General features: G+C 43.9%; 1 protein-coding gene and 1 long non-coding RNA gene across 7 annotated transcripts in view; one reads left to right on the top strand and one right to left on the bottom strand.

The window, feature by feature from the left end:
- Positions 1-22,557, top strand: part of PKNOX2 (PBX/knotted 1 homeobox 2) — an 87,256-nt gene that overhangs the window by 23,241 nt on the left and 41,458 nt on the right. The gene's annotated exons all lie outside the window — the stretch shown is intronic.
- On the bottom strand, positions 15,643-21,002 carry LOC137843807 (uncharacterized). 2 transcript variants are annotated; one of them, XR_011089702.1, is made up of 3 exons: positions 20,570-20,894; positions 19,928-20,289; positions 15,643-19,008 (listed from the first exon to the last, which is right to left on the bottom strand). It is a non-coding gene; the product is annotated as an uncharacterized lncRNA (long non-coding RNA). The 2 variants fall into 2 exon arrangements; XR_011089701.1 differs by lacking the exon at positions 15,643-19,008 and having other exon boundaries at positions 19,049-20,289; positions 20,570-21,002.

Below are 22,557 nucleotides of genomic sequence, written 5' to 3'. Positions count from 1 at the left end.
GGCTATTTTTGGAAGTAAGCTGCAAGGGGATTCCCCAAATGGGGGAGAAAATGCATTAATCTGGGGATGATGTGGATTGTTGAAGGCATAGCAATCAGAGGAACACTGGAATTATTGCTATCGTGATTGAGTAGAAAAAGCCAAAAACTCCACCAAAATGCAGTGCCCAGGGAGGAATTAAAGAAAAAACACAAATGTTTGATAAAGAAGACAAAAAACAGCATAGAGAAACTTTTTTTTTGCCATGTGAACAAGGATTTCTTGTTGTGTGAACATGCTTCATCATTCTGTGTAATAATGGAACTCGTGAGCAGTCTGTACCCTTCAGGTTTTCAGTGCTGCACCAGATCCCCTGCGTGCTATTCCCATTCCCAGGCCGGGACCACTCGCCCTTGCTCCTTCTAAGAGATGAAATGAGAGAAAGTGCATTTAAAAACACATGCAAGTTTTTCTTTTAAAAATAATCCTGAGTGACCTTCAAGCCTTAAATTTCATTGTCTTCCAGTGAAGTGCACACCGTGGGATTTTTTCTTAAAACAAAAAGTCATTTTGTAGGGGTGCAGCCTTTGGAAAACTCCGCCAGCCTGTTGGCATCCCTAAGTGGCCGAAGAGCATTGAAAACCTGGCAGAAAGTGCAAAAAATGGGGTTTGCTGGGGCTGGCTGCCAGAGGAGCACCCAGGGGGCACCCAGGCTTGCAAAAGTCCAAAAGGCTGGTGTTGCTGTCCTGCACATGCAGAAATAAAGCCGTGTCTGTGGTGGTGCTCGCCGGGGTGCAAGCACTTTCCTGCTGTACCTGCACAGAGCTCTACCACGTGCACCAAAGCTCACTCATTCGCCATAAATCTGCAATTCTGGCTTTAGAAAGCATGAAAGATGGTGGCAAAAAAAGTGTGGCTGTAGCACTTTGCACTGAACAGAGCTGATGCAGCCGAGATGCTGCAAAGTTACCCCCTGCTGCCCAAAGCCCTTGCAATAAATAGCCTTTGTGCACCCAGGAGGGGAAAGCAACAACATTGACCAAGTGGGACCTCCACTCAGTCGAGTTCCCGCTGAGGTGGCTCTCACGGATTTTTGCTGTGTCCTGTCAGAGCTCCTTGCCATCCGGCGACCGCCTGGGCAGCACAGCTGTGCCCCATGATGGATTCAGCCTCCTCCTCCTTTTGCAAATATCCTCATCCCTCTGGCACCCCTCTAGCTTGCAGCTTTCATCCCTCCTTATTTCTGATGAGGTTACTGGTGGCTGCACTTTTCCTCCTCCATGGAAATGCCCAGGAAACAAACATAACCTCTTGCATGCGCACTGGCAGAGCATGCAGAGGGACGACAGTTGGGATGGCTTTTTGCAGGACAGCTCTGGTAGCACCTTTTTATGGCTTTTTCTTTCCTGGAAACACGTGTATCAGCTCAGTCAGAAGCATAATTTGGATTTTATTTTGGATGGGCTGCCAGGAGCAGTTGCAAGAATACTTCAGTGCAGAGCAAAGGCAAACCTGATAGTGCAGGGACTGACCAGCTGGAAGAGCAGAAATTCCTAATTGCTGAAAACCCTGAGGTGACATACTGAGACTGAAGAGCTGAAATCCCTAATTATGGAAAATTGGGAAGTGAAATGGCATGACCTTGCTTGCGCACTGGTGCAGTTCACCGGGATGAGCGAGCAGACGGCCAGGGATGCTCAGCAACATGGCTACACCAAAAGCAGGGCAGACCTGGTGGCCATCAATCCCCAACTTTTGTTAGGCATCCCTCATTAAGCACAGAGCTTGTGCAGCTGCACGTTCACACCTCCTCAGCCCAAATCATGTCAGTTTTGCACTCACCTGCACAAAAACCAAGCCTGATGGGGTTGCAGAGCATCCAGGTACGCCAAGGGAGTGATGAGAAATCAGACCTTGCTGATATTTCTGGCAAAAGTCTTTTTTTTTTTTCTAAATACAGAATTAAAGAGCAGATGATGGAATTTCATAATACAAGGGTTGGTTTCCTTTTTTTTTTTTTTTCTTTTTTTTTTTTTTCTGGAGAGGTGTGTGAGGGGGTAAAGGGGTAAAGGATGTGTGTATTAAGAAATAATGGGGCTCAATGAACATGCCCTGGAGCATCTGCTGTCGCTGCCACAGATTGGTGCTTACAGGTGTAAAAAAAAAGAAACATCAAAAACGCAAACCTTGGGGTTTTATTATGACTTTGAAAACTCAGAATACATTTTCTTTTGTTATTATTGTTGTTTTTAAGTGCCACTGAGGACAGCTATCTGTTGGGAGAGATTCCTAAGGATTTGGTTGATTTTGGGTTGGCTAGAAGCCTTTGAACATGACTGAATATACCTCAAAAAAAAAAAAATATATATATATATATAAATATATATATATATAAAACAGCCAAGCCCTGCATTTGGTCCAGAAATTATAAGCAGATCCCCTTGGTTTGTGTTTTGCAAGAAATCTGGGGAAAATAGCCAAATTTGTATTACTAAACTTGTACACCAAGCCTATACGCTGAGTTAAAGCATGGCAGCAAAAGCGTTTAAAGGAAAAAAGCAGGAACAGGGCTTAGGGTCTGGGGGAGGCAAAGTGACTGAAAGGCATGTCTGGAGCATGCAGGCAGCATGATTCAGACATACCGGGGCTGCCCTGAGCTTCGGAGCCAGGAGCAGGTCAGATGTTTTGGGATCTGAGGTATGCCAAAAAGCATCTCTGCTTTTTTCAGCTATTTCGGTCAAGCTGAGAAAAAATACTGCTGCCTTGAGAAGCAGCACTGTGACACCCTGTGGACTCATCCCCAAGCAGCTGGCAGTCTCGGGAGACATACAGATTTGCATTTTTTTAATAGTTATATGAAAATGGCATCACAGCTTTGCTTCTATCCACAGTCCTTGCGTCAGACCCAGCTAACATTTTTGGTGTCCTCCTTGGTCCAATCCTAGCCAGCATCCCTGGTTTGATTTTGCTGGGGTCCTTGGTTCAGTGCCAGCCAGATTTTTGAACTGATTTTAACCAGCAACTTTGGTTCAGTCCTGAACAGTATCTTTATCAATCCTAGTTGGGGTCTCCTGTTTGATTTTAGCTAACCTAGCCATCATTTTCTGTTTGCTTTTAGGTAACATCCTTAGTTTGGCCCTAGCCAGCTTCCTTGCTTTGACCCTAGTGAGCATCTTTGGTTTGAACACAGCCAGTAGCATCCTCGGTTTGAAAATAGCCAGCACCCATGGCTTGATGTTCATGTCCTGGACTTGATCCTGCCCAGTGTCCTCGCTTTGGTCCTGCCCAGCATCCCCAGCTTGGTATCAGCCAGCATCCCCATATGCTCCTTGCCAGAATCCTTTGTTTAAATTTAACACAATTTCAAGCTTAAGCACTAAAGCTACATTTCTGCCTGCGAAGGGCAGGGGTATGCAGCCGATGCACCCAGCTCCTCCAAGCACTCTCAGTTGTGCTGCTTCCCTCATTAGCCTGCATTTGCTGCAGTGGGATTTGGGTTTGGCTGGGCCATTTCGAAGGGACATGAGCCTGTTGCAAAAAAAGCAAGGGGAAAAAAGGCGGACAAGAGACTCAATCCATTTCTAAAGCATCAACAAGAGAGCTGAATTGGGGCATTTCCCCTGCCCATTCCCATTTTTTCAAAGTTTTTTCACAGCTGTCCTTGTCCTGGCAGACCCGAGTCCATCTGCCTGGGCTGGGTGAGCAGAAATGCAGGTGTGTGCTTGCTCACTTCATGCTTGCTTCTCATCCTAACCCTTGCCCAGCATTAATGCGCAGGGAATTGTAGTGACGGCTGCCACTGGTCCTGCCCAGTTTTTCCTACCTCGAAGAGCTCAAGATACAAAGAAAAAAGGCTGAGCAAAGAAGAAAAAAAACACACCTCATTTTGCATCAGCGAGTGAGAAATCAGGATGAGAAGCCTCAGCTCCTCAACAGAGCTGCAGCATTTGCAACAACTCTGAGACAGCTCGGGCCAGGCACATGTAATTGTGAATTTGCAGTGTGTGCTAAGTGATGCAAAAGCCATTCTGCTCACTCCATCAGGGGCATGCAGCCTTCTCCTCTCTGCTGCCTTTGGAGGTGGCTGCAAACTGGCTGCATGTTCTGCATGCACAGATAATTAAGTTGCATTTCTGCACATTGGTTACCGTTCCCCTGAACCAGCAGCCCTTCCCTGGGGACTAATTTTGGGTTTTTGCAAGCTTCCTCACAGCACTTTCTTCATTATGCTTGGGTAACAATTTTAATTTTGCTATTATTAAACCTTCCCAGACGCTGCCTTATTACGTGCCTTTGAGCTGAAATTCCTGGATTGGGGACTCACATCTGGGCTTGTTCTGCAGATGCTTGTTCTCCTGTACAAAGGAGTAGACATTAAAGCCTGATGTTGACGCGATTTTCCCCAGCTCCCCAGGATGTGCCTGCACAGGCCGGCGTGGGCACGCCATCCCTTAGGAAAAGGGGCTTGGCACAAAGAGGAACCCAAAAACTTAATTTCATCGGAGGCAGGAACTGAGATGAGGCTTGGCTTTTCAGGTTGTACCCTGAACAAAAAAATAAAATAAAACCATCAGGGGGTTTTGCAGCGAAGCTGGGGATGCTGTGGCCACTCGCTGGGTGCACGTCTGCTCTTTCTCTGTGAGCTCATTTCGCCCTGGGGGGGTCCCGGTCCCCCTCACCAGGTGGGGAGAGGTGGATTTTGCAGCTTTTGCATGTTTTTGCAATGAGATGCAAAACAAACAAACAACCAAAACAAAACAATCCCAGCTCTTCTGGCAAGCTGCAGGGCGGGAGCTCTGCTTTTTGGGTTTTTCACCCCAGACCTCCAGGAGCATCACTTTTGCGTCTGGGAGCATGGGTGCATGCACAGGAGGACTTGGAGCAAAATATATATGGTTTTGTGTGCTAAGACACACACATGAACTTGGCAAAGCAGGGAGGTGCACTCCTAGAGCAAGGCACGTGCAGCTGTAGCCCCCCATATGCAGATCTCCTGATTTACACACAAACACACTCAATAACTTTCTTTTCTTCCCATTATCTCTAACCCATATACTCCAGGAAGTTTAATTTGTTCTCGCTAGTAATCACCATTAAATAGAAATTGTCTTTTTCTGTGTAAACACGTCATTAGTGAAGCTGGTTTCTGCAGGGTCCAGATTCCATTTTTATTAAAATGAAACACTTTTCGGCTCCTTACTGTGTCCGGAGATGAACAGTATAATTTTAACCCGTTGGGTTGGCCACAGATAATTGCGCCGGCGTTTGATTGGGGCGATTAGGGAAATATCCTCTTTTCATGCAGAAGAATTTGCATTTTTCCCCTACTTCTCTAAAGCTAAGTCATGCTTTCGTACACAGCCAGTTTTAATGAGCATTATAAATCCTAATGAATATATTTTCATGTTCATTTTATTGGCTTGTTTTTATTACTGAAGGTCTGAAAAACAGGTCCGGTTAAAAACTGATGAAATGACTGCGCAGCTTGGGTTGCTAAAAGGCACCATATTTCTGCTCCTTTTCCTTCCTTTTAACGAGGATAGCAGTGAATAAGGGAAACCTCTTTTTGCTACCAGAAACATCCATTACGAGACTGAATTATTTTGGAGCACCAAAAGCTTTTGCCTTCTTGATGCAGTACCTCCCTGGAACAAAGTGTGTGTGGGGGAGTGGGAAGAGTTGGGGAAAAAAAGTGTGATTTTGGGCCCAGGGTGAGGGCTTCGAAGGACTATCAGGGTTGCAATCTGGCATCATCCTTTTTGCATGAGGGCAAATAAATCAGAGAGGCCAACACATTTTGCCTTATGGTCCTATCCCCCTTTAATCCCTCCATGTACCTTTTTTGTGTCCGATTTGCCCCAAATCTGCTTTCTGCAGCCCTTCCCCTGTGCCAGAGTGACCTCTTGGCTCTTGTCGCGCTGCCTGTCTCTCAGCAGGTACCTCTTTGAAAAGACCCTTTTTCCCCAAAATACACCATAAAAAGAATGAAGTTCATGTGTTCATAAATCCATGTATAATATACATATAGGCAGTCATAATACACATATATGAATGCATATATAATCCATATTATTATACATTATAGTAAATACTGCAAAGAATGAAGCTCACATATATAAATGCGTATATATAATACACATATGTATGTACAAATAAATGCATATATACAAATATATATTCTTGTTACTTTAAATTATGTGCAAAAATATTTCCCTTGTATATATATATAATGTATATAGATATATATTTACATATTTATGGGAATTAGGTGACCTTGTGGCCTCTCCCTTCCCGTCCTATCTGCAACAACCAGACCTTGGAATTTTTTGGCTGTGGCACTGAAAACAATGCGAATCCATTACCAAGATGCTCCAGACAGGATACAGACCATTTGCAGTGCTTAGTTGGGATCTGAATATGACGTTTCCCATTCCCATGCTATCCAGAAAATAAGCATTTTCAGCTGGGGGGCACAAATCTCCCCAAATCCTGCTCTCGGCATCCCCCAGATGCAGAATCACTGGTGTTTTCTTGCTGCTGCACTGGGCAGCCGTGGCTCGGTGACACCGGTGCTGGGAGCCCATGTGAACACGGCTTCACTTCCCCTTGCAGGCAGTGATGTTGGGTTATTTATTTAAAATCCCGGCCCCAAGGAGCGTGGCCGGAGCCGAGGCTGAGCCGCCTCACACTGTTTGCACAAGACCACTGGGGAACAGCGAGGGATTATGGGGAAGTGTCTCAGCGAAGCTGATTTCAAGCTTTTTTTCACCAAACTGCTCCAACAAGCCTGCTTTTTAAAGATTTTTTTTTTTTTTCATGTGGACAGGCCTCCTCCTTGCTGGGAATTTTTTGGGAAAAACCTTCCTTTTTGTGCATCGAGGCACTGCTGCCCTTAAACTGCTCTTGCCTGCGTGGTTCCCGCTGTGGCCAGAACCTTGTTCTGAACAAGACTGTGACCTTTTTTCTCTAGACAAATTAAATGATGAAAAAAAAAAAAGCCAACACTTTTTTTTTTTTTTTTTTTTTTAAAGCAAACAAACAAACCACAAAACAGTGTAAATAGCCATTTGTGGAAACAGCAGGGTGCTCTCACCTGGAGTTTTGTAACCATGACAGGGGGCATTTAAAAAACATCATTTCAGCTCAGCCCGAATTCTGCAGAAATCTTAACCTGCTTTATGGATGGTGAAACCAATTCAACACTTCCAGCACAAATGCCTGCATGGATAAGCCCGTGGCCCTTCTGTTCAATGGTGCAAAGGTCCATGCAAAATTACAAATAAAAAAATGCAAACAGACATTGCACTGCAAAGTCAAACACACACACACACTTCCCACAGACAGTACAGTATATTGCATTGGAAATTTGCAAAAATGCAAGCAAGTCCTGCTTTGCAGTTTCAAAGTCCTGCAAAGAAGCACATTGCATTGCATTGCAAAAAGAGCAAGCAAAAAAGTACAAGCGCATTGCATTGCAAAAAGGAGTATGTGCAGTGCATTTCATTGAAGAAGCCTGCAAACTCATTACAAAAATGTGTTGCAAAATCTGCAAACTTGCATCTTCTTGCAAGTGCCAGAATGGAGCCGATTTATTGCAGTCAACAACAAATTAGTTCCAGTAAGTCTGTGTTTTTCTGAAGAGAGGAGTGAATTCCCTCTTCTGTTTCACCTTTGGAAACTCAAGTTTAATGATGGGAATCTTTCTTTGCACAGAGGATTAACCATGCCCCCTTTTAATTCATAATCCTTTTATTACTGTTTAACTTTTGCTATGTGGCCTGCTGCCTATCCTTTGGCTTGTGATACCAAATATGTCACCTTATTATGAAGCAAAAAATGGTTTGTTTTCCTTTGAGCATGGTGTTTCTCCAGCTCGGGCTGGGCAGCTTTGCTGAAACCACCCCAAAGCTGTTTTTGTGTTTTAATAAAGCTGGTGACTGAAAATGCTCAAAGCCATCGATGTTGCAGGTGCCACTGGCAAAGTGGCCACTGGAAAAGCACTTGCTGAGCATCAGTGGTGTTGAAGCCTCATTGTCATAATTTAACAATTGTTAAGTGCTTGTGGTGTGTTTTGAGCAAAGAATACAAAATGTCATGAGTGGGTTTCCAGTTGAGAGGAAAGCGATGCACGAAAAACCCTCACATGGCATCTCTCGGGATGGCACCCACAATCTGGGGATTTTTGTTATTACTATTTTTTTTTTTAAATTCTCTGTGAAACTCTAAATGGTTTTGGGAAACATCCAGCAGTAAGAAAACATCTGGAAGGCTAAAAGGGATGTTGAATCCTGCTGGATGGGTTGCCTGAAGCTCAGGTTCCTGCTCCAAAAACCCCCAAATGCCGATGCAAGACTGCATTTTAAGGACCGAAATTAGTGCAAGGTTAATTCTGATATTTTCAAACTCTGGAGTTTATGTTCCCATGGCAACCAGTATTTTTATCCTCTTCGTTCTGCGCCCTTGTGCGATTGAGCCGTTGGGGAATATCTTTCCTCCCGAGACCCACAAAGGTGTTGGGGTCGAGTCAGAAAAAATAAATACATCCCTGCCTGCCAAAAAGGGCAGGAATTTCCAACACATCCTCTTTGCAGACAGCAGGAAATCATCACTATTGCACTGCTTTTACCCTGCAAAGTCTTGTTGCTACTTGTGTCTACTCACCAGTGCTGGAGTGGTGCAAAAAGATTGTTTTTTACCAACTTCTCCTAATCTTTCAAAGCTCAGCTCTGTGGCTTGTTGCATTTTTTCCTGCAGAGACATGTGGCTATCTTTTTGCTTACAGCTGCTGGTGAACACAAAAGTTAAAGTGGTGTTGGGTAAAAATGTGGCCAAGTAACCAAAACTGAGTTTTTTTTTTGTTTTGTTTTGTTTGTTTGTTTGTTTATGAAAAAATGTTCTGTAGTAAGGGTCACCTAGTTGAGTTTTCTGTGTTGCAAAAGCAACAGGAGTCAGAGATTCCCTAAAAATCCCTATGGGCAGTGAAAAAGGAAAAGAGGGGATTTTCAGAATTTTGCATATTTGGAGTTTTGTGTGGCCATTTCCATAGGAACAAAGGTCTGCAGGTGGGGGGAGATGGAAAAGGAGACAGAAGTTTTTAAGCTGAGAAGAAGCTTAAAACCACAAGATATGGCTCAAAAAAAAAACAAAAACCAAAAAACCAAAAACCAGCGATGGGAATTTCACCCCAAAACAATGCCAGGAATTTGGGCAAAATTCTGCAGCCAGACCTTGTGGTCTGTGGCTGAGTATTCCATGTTCTTCTGCTAATTTTTGAACCCTATCCATATTAATTAATTTTTAATATTAACTTTTTTTTTCCTGTGATGGGAGGTTTCTATCATGCAATCCACGACATTGAATTAAGCAAATTAAAGGCAGTTTCATGCTGTATTTTTCTCTCAACTGAATCAAACAATGCTGTTGGCATAGAAACAGCCTTTTGTGAAAAGGTCACCTGCAAGGAGGGTGTTTTAGGTGTAATTCAAGGAGATTACAGGGTATTAGGGTGTGCTCATATATATATTTTTATATAGAGAGGGAGCATAAATATCATAGCATGCATGTATATATATATATACATTTGTCCTCATGTGCGCATGCATGCTCCTATATGTATATATATATATGCATTTCTTTAAGGAAATATGATAAAGGAGCAACATCCAACTGAGCTGGAAGGTTTGGTAAATTAAAAAGTCCGTGATAAAGGTTTTATTTCCCCTTTTCTTTTTTTTTTTTTTTTTTTTTTTTTCCCCTCGCATGTGGCAGGGCGATATCTACACGAAGCTCTTCTCCTCTGTGTTTTTGCGCTTGGCTTTAATTAAACCTCAGGCAGGGCTGGAAAAATGTGGTGAGACGAGATAATTGCGCTATTCCCCGCGCGGGGCTTGGTGCCATGGAGGGAAAAAGCAAGGAGGAGAAATTTGGGGACAATGCTGTGAAGCCAGGGAGGTGGTCAAGGACAGCAGAGCTGTGAGCTTTGGGCCAAACAACTTGCTTTGTAGCCCAAAAACTCTAAAACTGCCAACTTTCATCCCATTTTGCAATGCTGCATTTTTCCAGTGAATGGGAAAAAGCAGTAAAACTGATTCTATTTATTTATTTATTGAGACGACCAGCCTGGATTGCTTTTTTTTTTTTTTTTTTTTTGGCAAGGAATTTAAAAGGTGAGATCACTGGAAAATGGCTTTTATATAGGATAGCCCCCCCTGTGTACATGTCCCCTGCAGCTTCTGCTGCTGTCTTCCCCCAAATCCCCTAAACTGGTGCCAATGGGAGGGTGGTCCAGTGTTGCAAAATGAAGCATAAATCTCACAAAAAGAAAATGCAAAGGAGAAGTAATATTATTTTTTCCAGGGTTTTCCCCAGTATTAAGTCCCTTTAACAAAATGCAGTGCATTGAAAATAGCCATGCCTGATGGCTTCCTGCACCCACCTTCTGCTGGGTCCCTGTTGGGTTGTAATAGGAGAGAAAGGCACTGGAAATGTGGAAATAGCTGGGAAAAAAAGGGTTCAGAAAGACTATAATAACAAAACCCCCTTTCTCGTCTCTTCTTGCATATCTGTAACAGACCATGGTAGCAAACATTTGGTTCAGATTAGTTTTTGGTGATTACAGCTTGTCAGAAAATATTGTTTGCATCCTGCAGGAAATATTATATTTTAACTTTGTTTTCATTCCAAGAAGTCAAAATATTGATTTTTCATTTTTTCAGGGTAAAATTCCAAAAGCGATTTCTGTTTGGACACATGGAAGCAAAAACTATCAGATCTGTCTGCAGACATGAAATGTTTTGACATTTTAAAATGTTAGTTTCAAATTGACATTTCAACTTAAAATAGCATTAAAATGGCACGGAGTGAAGCTGTTGATTCAAACAAAAATTAAATTTCATTGAGGCATTTTAGAACTTAACATTTTTCTCCATTCTGAACTCATGCTTTGGAGAAAGGAACATTTATTGCTATTGATGCTTTCTTCCTTCAGAGGATGCCAGATGGGGAAAAATACAATATCTCACCCTAATTTTGCTCTTAAATAATCCCAGCCCCAGTATTTGCCATTTTGGACCAAACAAACAAACAAACAAACAAACAAACAAAACTTTCCCCATGCTAAGCTAGCGAGACATTGGAATGAATCAAATGGCATCATAGGGATTTATTCATTGAAATTTTGCCTTTGGGATTTGCAATCTTGCCTTGAGATTTTGCCTTTTTCGCCCTGGAGGAACTTGCTCTGCAGATGGATGGGGACAGCTTTTGATGTCCTGGGGTGGCCATGGGGGCTCTTCCATAGGACATCTTTCAACTTGCCCCCTTTGGCAGGGAAAAAAAAGCAAGGAGGTTTTTTTTTCTACCTAGGTGCAATATTAGATATATCACCACATATTCCTCTGAGTGAAAAAAAATGCCGAAAAAAGTCAACTGAAAAAAAAAAGCAATACAAAACAAAACAAAACGAAATAACGCTTGTATTTATTCCCATGTTGGTTGGTGGCCAAATACCATCGCCTGCCGGCATTGGAGGTGGGCTGCATCTATTCAGCTGGGAGCAGCTGTGTAGGAGATTAGCCAATAATATCTCAACAGAGAGTAGAAAAGCTACAGTGAACCTCAAATCACTTTTGCTCTTATTTATCCAAGTGCCTGCAGCTCCCATTTCAAGGTAAATAAAATGGGGACAAACACCAGAGTCGAAAAACAAGCTGTGTCCAGCGCGGGTGGCCATACGGAAAGTGCATCAGGCAGTGGGTTGGCTTCCATGGGTATGCAATTAATTAGTTGGCTGCATTTCCAATTCGGTTGTGGTTGTTGGTATTTTTTTGTTTGTTTGTTCGTTTTTTTGTTAGGTCCTATTTTGGGGCAGGTGCATCTGGAGGTTTGAGGGAAAGCAGACATAAGGACTCCTGCATGGCTGGCAGGGATTTGTAGGTCATAGAATCACAGAATCGTGGAACATCCTGAGTCAGAGGGGACCCACAAGGGTCTTCAAGTCCATCTCCTGGCTCCATATAGGACAACCCAAAACACAGACCCTATGTCTGAGAGCATTGTCCAAATTCCTCTTGAACTCTGACAGCCTCAATTCTGTGACCCTGGGGAGCCTGTCCCAGAGCCTGACCACCTCTGGGTGCAGACCCTTTCCCTAACCCCCAGCCTGACCCTCCCCTGTCCCAGCTCCATGCCATTCCTTCGGGTCCTGTCGCTGTCCCCAGAGAGCAGAGCTCAGCACCTGCCCCTCTGCTCCCCTCGTGAGGGAGCTGCAGGTTGCCATGAGGCCTCCCCTCGGCCTGCTCTGCTCTGGGCTGAACAAGCCAAGGGACATCAGCCACTCCTCACACGTCTTTCCCTCCAGACCCTTCACCATCTTTTTAGCCCTCCTTTGGGCACTCTCTAGTAGTTTTATGTCCTTATGCCCAAACCTGCACACAGTGCCTGAGGTGAGGCCTCACCAGGCAGAGCACAGCTGAACAGTCCCTTCCCTTAGCGCCAGCTAGCAGCGCCATGCCTGAGGCACCCCAGGGTGCGGTTGGCCCTTTTGGCAGCCAGATCATGGTGATTTGGGTGTTTTCCATGGTGCCAATGTTGCCATGGTTGGGGCAGAGTGCTTCCTTCAGTGTGGCAGTGATAGGGAGGAGTCATGTTGTGGGTTAATGTGGTGTTGGTTAGAGAAAGGGCATTTCTGAATGCAAAAGGATGATGAGCACCATGTGTCTGCAGCCAGAGATGTTAGAAGAAGGTTTTGCTTCTTCTCATGGTTCTTCCATCACCCCAATAAAGAAACACAGAAAAATGCTTTTGGGGCACTGTTATTGGAATTTCTAGTGGTGTTGCTTGGTGTCTCTTAAGTGAAGGGAAATCAATGCTTTTTCCTGACAGACTCATTTTTGCCCACCAACTCCTTCTCCTAGACAACCCCTCTTCCAATAGAACAACAACAACAACAAAACTTTGGAAGCAGACAGTTCCTCTTCTTTCCACAAGTTAGGACAAGGAAATATTGAACAGAGGAGATTTCAGCTTTGGGAAAATTTCCATCTCCACTGGGTCCCTCAGTAGCATTTTGAAAAGTTCCTCTCAAGTTTGACCAGAATTGATGGCCAAGGCTACAACCACAGAGTGCTGTTTCCCGCCTAAATTGCCAAACGAGGTGATAAATAGTCTCTTTGGGGGGATTTCTTTTAATATCTGAAGTCACTTTATAGCAGTATTTGATTTTTATGGCAGTCTTTGGGCAGTTGGTTTAAGTCACGCTTCTGTGTAGCATAGCCACTGACACAGGATCAGCTCTCAGAAAGGTCAGTGCATTACTAATTGCTGCTGTTTAATAAAAGCACAAAGAAATCTACATCCAGAAGTTGCTCACAACCATGCTTTGTTACTCCAGGCGTGTGGGAAGCAGATAATCAATTTTCAAGAACTTTCAAGAATTTGCCTTTTTCTTGTTTGGAATTTGACTAAAAATAATGCAATTCTCAACTTCTATGGAAATAAAAGTACAGAATGATGATGATCTGGGAACATCCTAACATGAAGTTTCTGGAGTGTTACACTGCTAAATGTGAACTTTATAGCTTCCACTCATTTTCTTTGAATACTAATAACTAACAAATGTGGATTAACACCGATTAACAGGTCAACAGTGTGGGTTAACACCACACCAAACACTCTGCAGGGTAAATGCCTCATCAGCACTTATGCTCAAATTGCCAGATTTCATTCTGATGAAAAAATCCTGAAAGTATGCATTTTACCATGAGAAATGCCAGATTTCCTGGAACTGGATTTTTAGTGGAAGATTTCTGTGATTTTTTTTTGGTGTGCACTGACTGCAGATATCGGTAGTAACACCTTGCACTGAGGTGCACATAGCACATGCAGCTCAAATCTATCACAGGCTTACTGCAGGCTATTAATAGTTTATTAACTCTGTTTAAACTCTGCCTAAATGTTCCTGGTGTGCCAAGTGTCTCTGCATAGAAATTATGAAGAAAAGAGCTTTTTCATAGAATTACAGAATGTGTCAGGTCACGTTTGCAACTTGTGCCGTGCCCTGCATAGCCACATTTCTGAAAATAATGGTGTACATATAGTATTTGTGAAGGACGGGGGATGTTGTCCTTCTTTTTGTAAGAATTGGAGTGTCACCAAAAAGAAATGCTTCCTGAAAGCTTATTTCAAGAGTTGTTTCTTTCTTTATGAGCCAACCCAAAACCTGGCGTTTTGCGTGTGCAACAAAAAGCAGGCTGAGGTTTGCATTTGCTGCTGCTTATATTGGAGTGACTCAGGTAACAGGAGATTGATCAGCCCCAAACTTTACAAATTCATTCCCATAAGAAGGAAAGAGTTTTTCCAGCCCATTCCTGCCTATGGGGAAATAAAAGTTTGGGGAAGGGATTACAGATGACAAAAAAATTCTGCCACTGGAAGATTGGTGGGAACCTATAATTTATATTTGCTGTCATTGCTAATCCTCACCCATGGGGATCCCATCATTTGATCTCAAGCACTCTCTTCCTGCCAAACATGGAAAAAATACATTCTTTTTTCATCTCCCCACTTCACTTTGCTGTGATGTTTCTTTGTCTTCTGCCAGTCCCTGGGTATTGAGAGTCAAGCCAGGACATTAATATTGATGCAGACCTCAGTTATTAGGAGCCGCATTTCTGAGCGTGACAGCAGCATATAAATACTATTACTGGGTAATTAGTGAGCATCAAGCTGAGTTTGGATCTAGCAGGGCTTAGTGTCCTACTTTTGTGGGGTTTTTCTGCATGGAGTTGTTGGGTTTTTGCCCCCAGTAGGAGCTGAAGACTGGGTGGAAATCCCAGCTTGGGAGCGCCTGGTTGTTCAGTGAAATGGAAAGAAGCAAAACAGAGGTAAATACAGAAGGAAAAAACCTTTCAGGGTTTTTCATTTTTGAAAACCTTGTGTATTTGAAGTGTAAAGTTGTTTCCGAGTTTCTTAATCAAATTTTCCCATTTTTTGTTTGCTTCTATCCCTTCTTCCCAGAATGGAGTTTCTTGGTTTGCATTTTCTCCTCCTGTGCCATGTTTTAATTTTGGTGCTGCAGTCTTGTAAAGTTTGAGAAGGCTTCAGCATCGCCAAAGGGCAAATGCAGCACTGCTGCTCAGCAGCTTGCTGAGGGCCAGAAATGTTGCAGATCTCCCAGCCTACCAGAACCGCAACCATCTCATGCTTAAAAAAAAATAAATAAAAAAAATGCAAAGGGGAAAAATAATAAACAACTAATTCTTGGGGGGGGGGGGGGGGGGGGCGGGGAGGAGGAGGGGAGAGGAGTAACATCCAAAACATCTGGGTTATGTTGGATCTGAAAAATAGGTGCTCCTTGTGTTTCCTCACTCTCCAGCCTTTTCTAGACTGGGGACACCCTTTTATTTTACCCTCTCCTCCACTTCCTTCCCCCCAGCATATTCAAGAAGCATTTTTCCACCCAAATGGAGACAAAGAGACAACACAGGTCCGTGGCTCCATCCCCAGATCCTTCGCTTGATCCCATGCTGGTGCCGTTACCAGCTTCTACTGAAACACTGTGTGAATAATTCAGGGGCATTTTGCATCTTTTATAGCTCTGAACTTCAACTAAAAGGAGTTTTGAGATGGTGCTGCTTGTGCAATAAAGTATGAATGTGGCTGAAGGCGAAAAACCTCAATCTTGCATGACTGAAAAGGGACGTGGATGGGGAGGGTGACAGCAGCGGTTGCTGGGGAAGCCTCTGAATGCTGAGAGCTCTTAGAAGTGGTTTAACACATTATTTTCATGTGTTGACATGGGTGAAAGGGCATTCACTTGCAGGCTGGAAAGCACAGCTTGGCCCCAGTGTTTCCCTGACTGGGACTGTCAAGGGAAGTGGGAAGGTTTAGGGTTTGTCATTCCCCATGGGGAGCCAGCATCTTACCACCGCCCTGGTTTTTGCAGCTCGGTCGCTGCTGTTCTCTAGTGTTGGGTTTCCTTCTCCATGAGGTGTTTGAGCCAAATCATACTGTTTTAAGGACTCTTCATTGTTCGAGGCAGTTGCCGGGGATGAACATGAGAGGTGCAGCCTCATTAGCGGTGTGCTAATGGGCACACGTCCATGTCCCCTGCTTTGGGATGCTAGCAGAGGACTTTTCCTTCAGGGGTTGGCTGCAGCCCTGGGGCCATGCACCAACATGCCACCAACATGCGGGCTTTGGCAGGCGTCTGCATCAAGAAGCTGGAAAGATTTAAAATTCCTCACTAATTTCTTTTCCACAAAATAAATGAATCTTCAGAAGGGCCTTTTGTCACAGCTGCTAAGCCATTAAATTTATCTGAGTCGTTCACAATTTGTGATGGGACTGTTAATAGCCTGATGTGGGGATCAACATCACTTAAAGACATGGAGGTTGGTTTTTTCATTCCCCCTGCCCCCCCCCCCCCCCCTTTTTTTTTTCTGTTTTCCTTTTTTTCCTTTGGTTTTTAAGTTGCTTCTGGATTTGCCCCAGAGACACAAAGCTGTGTTTGGAAAACGTCAGCTCTGTGTCCCCAGCCCCTTTGTCACGCCAGGGCAGCTCGGGCTGAAAGCACAAACCACAGCCCACCCAGGGGGAAGTGCCGCCCTGCTACTACTTACAGCTTCAAAGTACCTGTCCATGATATGAAACATGCCATAAAATGAATATATTCCAGATGTCCCTACAAATTTCTGTCGGCTTCGCCATCCACCTGAAGGCGGCTGATGTGGTGAGGCTTCTCAGCATCTGTCACCTTGTTTCCATGGGGCTTCACTGCCCAAATGCATGGGCTGGTGGATTACTCGGCATCCCTGTGGCTAGCAGGGCAGTGGAGGGGGCCAGCTGGCCTGCAGGGTGATGGGGTGATCTCCCTTTTTCGGATCAGGGAAAGAGGTCTCTATCCTTACGTTTTGGTGAGATCTTCATCCTCGTCGACACAGGGAACCTCTCCTTGGAAGGTCTGCATAAACACATTAGGGAGGGTCTCCATCTTTGGAGTTTGGGGGGGTCTCCATCCTCAGGGCTGGGAGGGCCCACATCCTTGGCTTTTGAGGATCTCCACTTTTGTAGTGTGTGTGGGGGAGGGGGATTGCCATCCTAGGAGCTGGGTGTACTTCTGTGCTTGGGGTGAGGGGGATCTTTATCCTTGGTTTTTGTGGTGCTCCATCCTTGGAGCTGAGAGATCTTTACCTTCAGAGTTGGGGGACCTTCGTCTTTGGGTTATGGGGATCTTCTTCCCTGAGGTTGCTAGAGTTGCTTTGTCCTTGGAGTTGGCAGATCTCCATTCTCAGAGACAGATGTCCATCCTTGGACGATCTCCATACATGAGGATGGTGGCAGTGGTGGGATCTCCATCCTTGAAGGTTCTCCCTGCTCAGGGCTGGGGGAATCTCCAGCCGTGGAGGGATCTCCATGTTCAGAGGACCTCTGTCCTAGATCCTGGATAAAACCAGGACCCATTGCTTCTTCCATACAAACCACCTTGCATGAGAGCCATGAGTGTCTGGGCAGGCTTCTGCCCTTGGGCAGCTGCAGTTTTGGTATGCCATGAACCTGTACCTGTGAGAGATGCGTACTTTGCAGCCAGCTTAGCAACCACAACCTTTAGTTATTTAAAAGCACCACAGAAAACACACGGCAAATGTTTGGTGTTGGATAGGGGTATTTTCAGAAGACAGGACAACAATTTCCTTGGTACCCTCAGTATTGGGGCCCAGTTGGCTAAAAGGACCGTATAAAAGCTGGAATACTGGTGGTGTGGAAGGCAGTGAAATAGGTACAAAGCTAGAATTATTATTCATAGCTAATACGTTGCATGGCACTAATTAATTTTTAAACAGACTCACTGGGGACCTCATTGCTAAAACATGATGTTTTCTCCTCCGGCACCATAACTGTTAACTCAAAACAAAGCAGAAGAAAGGAAGATGAACCTCAGCACCCACAATACAGCATCGGAGCCGCCCACTTGTGAAGGGGATTTCTCCAATGGCCAAATCCTGCCACCAGGGTTGGGCCAAGGTCAACCAGATACACTCCTCCAAGGGGATTTTTTTTGGGGGGTGAGTCAAATCCAGCTTCCCTGAAGTGCAGAAATGTCACCTTAGCTGAGAGCATGCTGGGAGCAAAGGGAAGAGCTATTTTTGGCTCTGCTCTCACCTGTCTCGCTTTACCCAAGCATGGCTTTCCTGAATATTTTTAGCTGTGTTTTATTACCAGTCTTGCAAGCCCCAAACCAGGGGATCATACCATTGCACTGTTACTTGCCCATAGACAAGTTATTTTATTCAAATACTCTTTGGGAGTGCTAAGAACAGACTTCCCTGAACATACTTGTAGTCACTGGCATCTAGCAGAAATCAACATCCAGATATATTTATCTGACATTTCCCATCACATGATGTGTGGACTACTGCTCCTAACACAGCCAAAGTTGTAAATACTTTATCTTTGTGTTTAACTATTCTTTTTATCAGGCTGTCCTTTTCTCACCATCCCCTTGAATCTACCTATTAATTCCAACACTTCAAGTTTTCATCAGGGTGCATTTCTCCAAAAGAATGAGAATTTATCAAGCTTCTGCAAAACTGTTTAAAAAAAAAAAAAAACACATCAAATTTGATGGTTCTATTTCCACCTCCATGTTTACCTTTGCATTTAAAAATTAGGAAATTTGGTGGCTCAGGCCAAACCTTCCCTGCTAATGTCCAGAGTAGGTGATACCAGGGTCTGGTCTAAACTGGACTGAGGGAGAGGAATTATAACTGCAACATTGCAATATTATTATTTTCAGTTGTTGAGGGGAGGCTTTGTTGGGTGCTGGTAGCAACCCCAGGGTCACAGAGTGCTGCAATCACAAACACCCCCAGACGGGGTGATTTCTGTTTCCATATGGAAAAGGGATGTGGCATCTGGTTTCACTCCCAGCAGCTGGCAGCTTGAAGCCTGTGTTTTGCATGGTGTGGAGTAAAGAGAAAATAAAGTGTCGAATTGTTTGGCATTATCAAGGATTTCTGCTCCCCAGGACTCCTGCATAAAGAGATGGAAATTTTAGCTGCTGGAGCCAAGAAACACACAGAAGTATATGAATTTATTACATTTTATCTCATTCCCCTGCAAACAGTACTGGAAATGTCAAAAGATCATCTATTGTTTCATCATTTATAAAGAATTTTTGTTTTCTAGTTGTAATTTCTTTGATGCATGGCTGAGGGGAAGGGAAAGAAATTGGAGCAGGAGACAGCAGGTTGAACGTGCAGTTTGTCTGGCCGCAAAGCTACATGCATTTAAATTTCTCACATCCCAGTTTTTAATTTAACAAATGTAATTAAGGATGGGGTAGGTACTCGGATTATTCATTTACTCCAGATGGAAAAATTAAATTGAATGCAAATTCTGTAATCAGACATGAAGTTGAGAATGTCAGACGTGATGGGGAAGCGTCAGCACATTAATCGGACCACTTTCCCTAAACAGCCCCCAAATCTAGAGCCAGGGATTATTTGAATAATTGAGCTGGCATTTGATAAGATATCTGATTGCTGATATCTCCTTAAAATGGAGCCCTAATTGTAATTCTCCATCAAGAAGGATTAATCTGTGTAACAGAGTGCACTGGGAATAGCGCAGTGTCAGGCTGCCTCACTTGAGTTTTGGTCTTTTATTGAGGGCTGCTATTCCCAGCAAGTGTGCCAAAATGATTTATCACTTCTCCTGGTACAGTATACATGAGATGGGAGGCCAACAGATATCACGGCTTGGCCCTGGAATTTCAAGTCTGCCTGAGTCCCAGCAGTGTTGCCCATAGCCTTGGGTGTTGGGGCTGCATTTTGGACGTGCCTCCCATCCTTGCAGAGGGATTTCTCAAGAGTTGCACCAATGTTTTAATGTTCATACTAAAGATTGCCTTCGCTTCCTTTCTTCGTGGTGCAATTAAACCCTCAGTTACCTGAGAAACAGAGAAACAGGGAGAATTGCCCCCATCTTCAGAAGATCTCATTGGACCATGACTCTGGCCACTATGCTGGTCCTCTGATGGGTCACAGCCATCGGAAAGCTGTTGGGAGTGGATGGACATTGACTCCCAACTCAGGCTTGGCTGGGGTAGCAAGAGGAGTTTCCCCTCAGTCTTGTGGCAGATACCCAGTCACAATCATGGATTTCTTTTCTTGCATTTCCTCAGCAATTATGTATTCACTTCAGAGAAGTAGCTTTTCTGTAGTCTTTTTCACAACTTGCAGCATTTGTTCCTCTTGAAACAAGACATGGCAGGACAGAATTTGCTTCTTAAATCCCACACCATGGCAGATACTAAAAATAATTTTAATTGGTCACTGTTTTTGCTGAAAAAGATTATTTAAATTAAAAACAAAACAAACAAAAAAACACCCTTCAATATTGAATATCTGGAGTTGTAAACAAACAATGATTGCAGTCTTTCTCACCTCCTGTATCTAGCAGTAAATGAAAAAAAAAATATGGCAAAGAGATAAAGCTTCAAAGATATCTTGTTTTAAGAGCATGCATATTGTGGAACAAAATGTAAATGAAATTTAAAAAAGAAGGGGAGGGGAATACTCATGAGCCCTACCTGTAGATGCTAGAACTGCCCAGCAGTGAAAAGGGCAGCTCATATCTCTGTTTTCACTAAAGTAAAGCCAAGTGCAGCAATTTCTTCTTTTTTTCTTACCATCCCACCTCCTCCTGTGGCTGGGTGCTAATATCCACTTCTGTTAAATGGGTGCATTAATTATGTCAGCAATGTAATTTTAGCCCGAGTGCATGCATTCAGACATTTTCTTTTGTTAGCATTCACACTCCAGAACCAGAAGGGCAAGATTTCCCCCCAAAACTTAAATCACTTGAGATGAGTTGGGTGTTATCTTCAAGGTTGCAAATTGCTTGTTTGCTCCTCCAGCTGGAGCTCTTAATTCAGAACAATTAGCATGCCATTTAAAACAGAAACAAAGCATATGGAGGTGATCCCAGAGAAAAGAGCCTATTTGGTTTGGAGAGCCCCGGCACATTGCCTGACATTTGCAGAACCAACTGCTTGACTCCAGTTTGTCTTTCTTTTGAATTCCAACTGAACTGGTGGGCATGATAGGGAGTGATATGGATACCTAGCAGCTTCCCCCCCAAAAAACGTTGAGCACTACGTTGAGTGATGCTTTCTATCAAAGCAAGAACCAACTTGGTCTCTCCAGTGGACTAGAAATAAAGTGTTCATTGCTGGGACAAATTCACCATTGAGAGAGTATTGACACCACTGTGTCTAGCCCTAAAATATTGCATATTGACCACACCTGTGAATACTAGAATAGTGCCCAGCTTGCTTGACAAAACCCCTTTGCAGTGTTACAAAATGCCACTCCAGCTCCCTCCTTCAAACCTTTCTGCAGCATCATTACAGGTACCTGCTATCTACTTGCTCAGGTTCCTTTTTTTGATGCAGGTGAATGACAAAAGTGTAAATCTGGAAATAACCCCCCCAAACTTTTCCGTGGTGAGTGAGCTCAACCTGTTTAATGAATTTCTGTGCCAAGCAATGAAGAGGTGAGCTACTTGCTTTTGTGCAAGGACATAAAGCACTTTATTAGCACTTTATTATGTGAGACTGTGTAAAATATTGCTATGCTGGAAGATGCTGCATTTTTGCAGTCTGGTGGCAGCTCTTGGGACAGTGCCTGCCTGCTTGCCTTCCTTCCTTCTTTCCATGTCTCCATCGTTTTTGCTCATGTGGCTCACCCTATAATTGTACAACATTTGATTAAAAGCACTCAAGAGTTTGTTTTTTATGTGAAAAAGAAAAAAAAATCCAAATATTTTCCCTCAAGTCTTTGTAGGAATCAGCATTGCCCAACATGGGTTGTATCACAGGAGTTTTTCTGATTCCCCCACAAATGATCTGTACATCTTCCTAATGTGCTTTTCTGCCCTAAAGCTGGCACTAGGGTTTTTGAGAAGTCCTGCAGCATGAATTCCCCCAGACCTGCAGACAGTCAGGCTGTGAAAGCCACGCAGGTTGTCTTTAAGAGCTTTTCTGCAAACCCTTTCCTGCTATTCCCTGTCTGAGGATGGATGGAGGCAGCATCGGCAAATCTGAATAACTAATCAGAGTCCTCATTAACCCCCCGCAGAGATGCTCAAACATTCACTTTGCTGTTTGTGAAGCAGAAAAAAAAAAGAGGGGGGGGGGGGAGAGGGTGGAGGGGAGAACAAAAAACAAAACCCCAAAACCAAAAAAAAAAAAACAAAAAAAAAAAACCCACCCTGCATTAAAATTGATGTGTTATTAATCCCACTGTTCCAGACCTCATGGGCACCGAATTTTCCTCCATCTCGCCTGAGGCTGAACAGTATGGTGCCACTTCTGCGGGGCACTTTGACTTTCCATTATTTATCGGTGTGACGCTTTTGTTCCCCATGCCCAGATGTGCACACGTGCATGGGGGGGGTGGTCTCCAGTACTTCCATATGTGCCCCCCCCTTAGATAATGCAAATCGCCTATAGAGGGGCTGGGCTCTGCTGGTGGACTCAACTGGCTCATATCCTGGACTGCGCCTCACCATGGTGCT

This window comes from Anas acuta, chromosome 23, assembly GCF_963932015.1.
Source record: "Anas acuta chromosome 23, bAnaAcu1.1, whole genome shotgun sequence".
In the NCBI taxonomy this organism is placed as follows: Eukaryota; Metazoa; Chordata; class Aves; order Anseriformes; family Anatidae; genus Anas; species Anas acuta.
The sequence above is the reverse complement of the archived record's forward strand: the minus strand, read 5'-3'. Positions and strand labels throughout refer to the sequence as shown.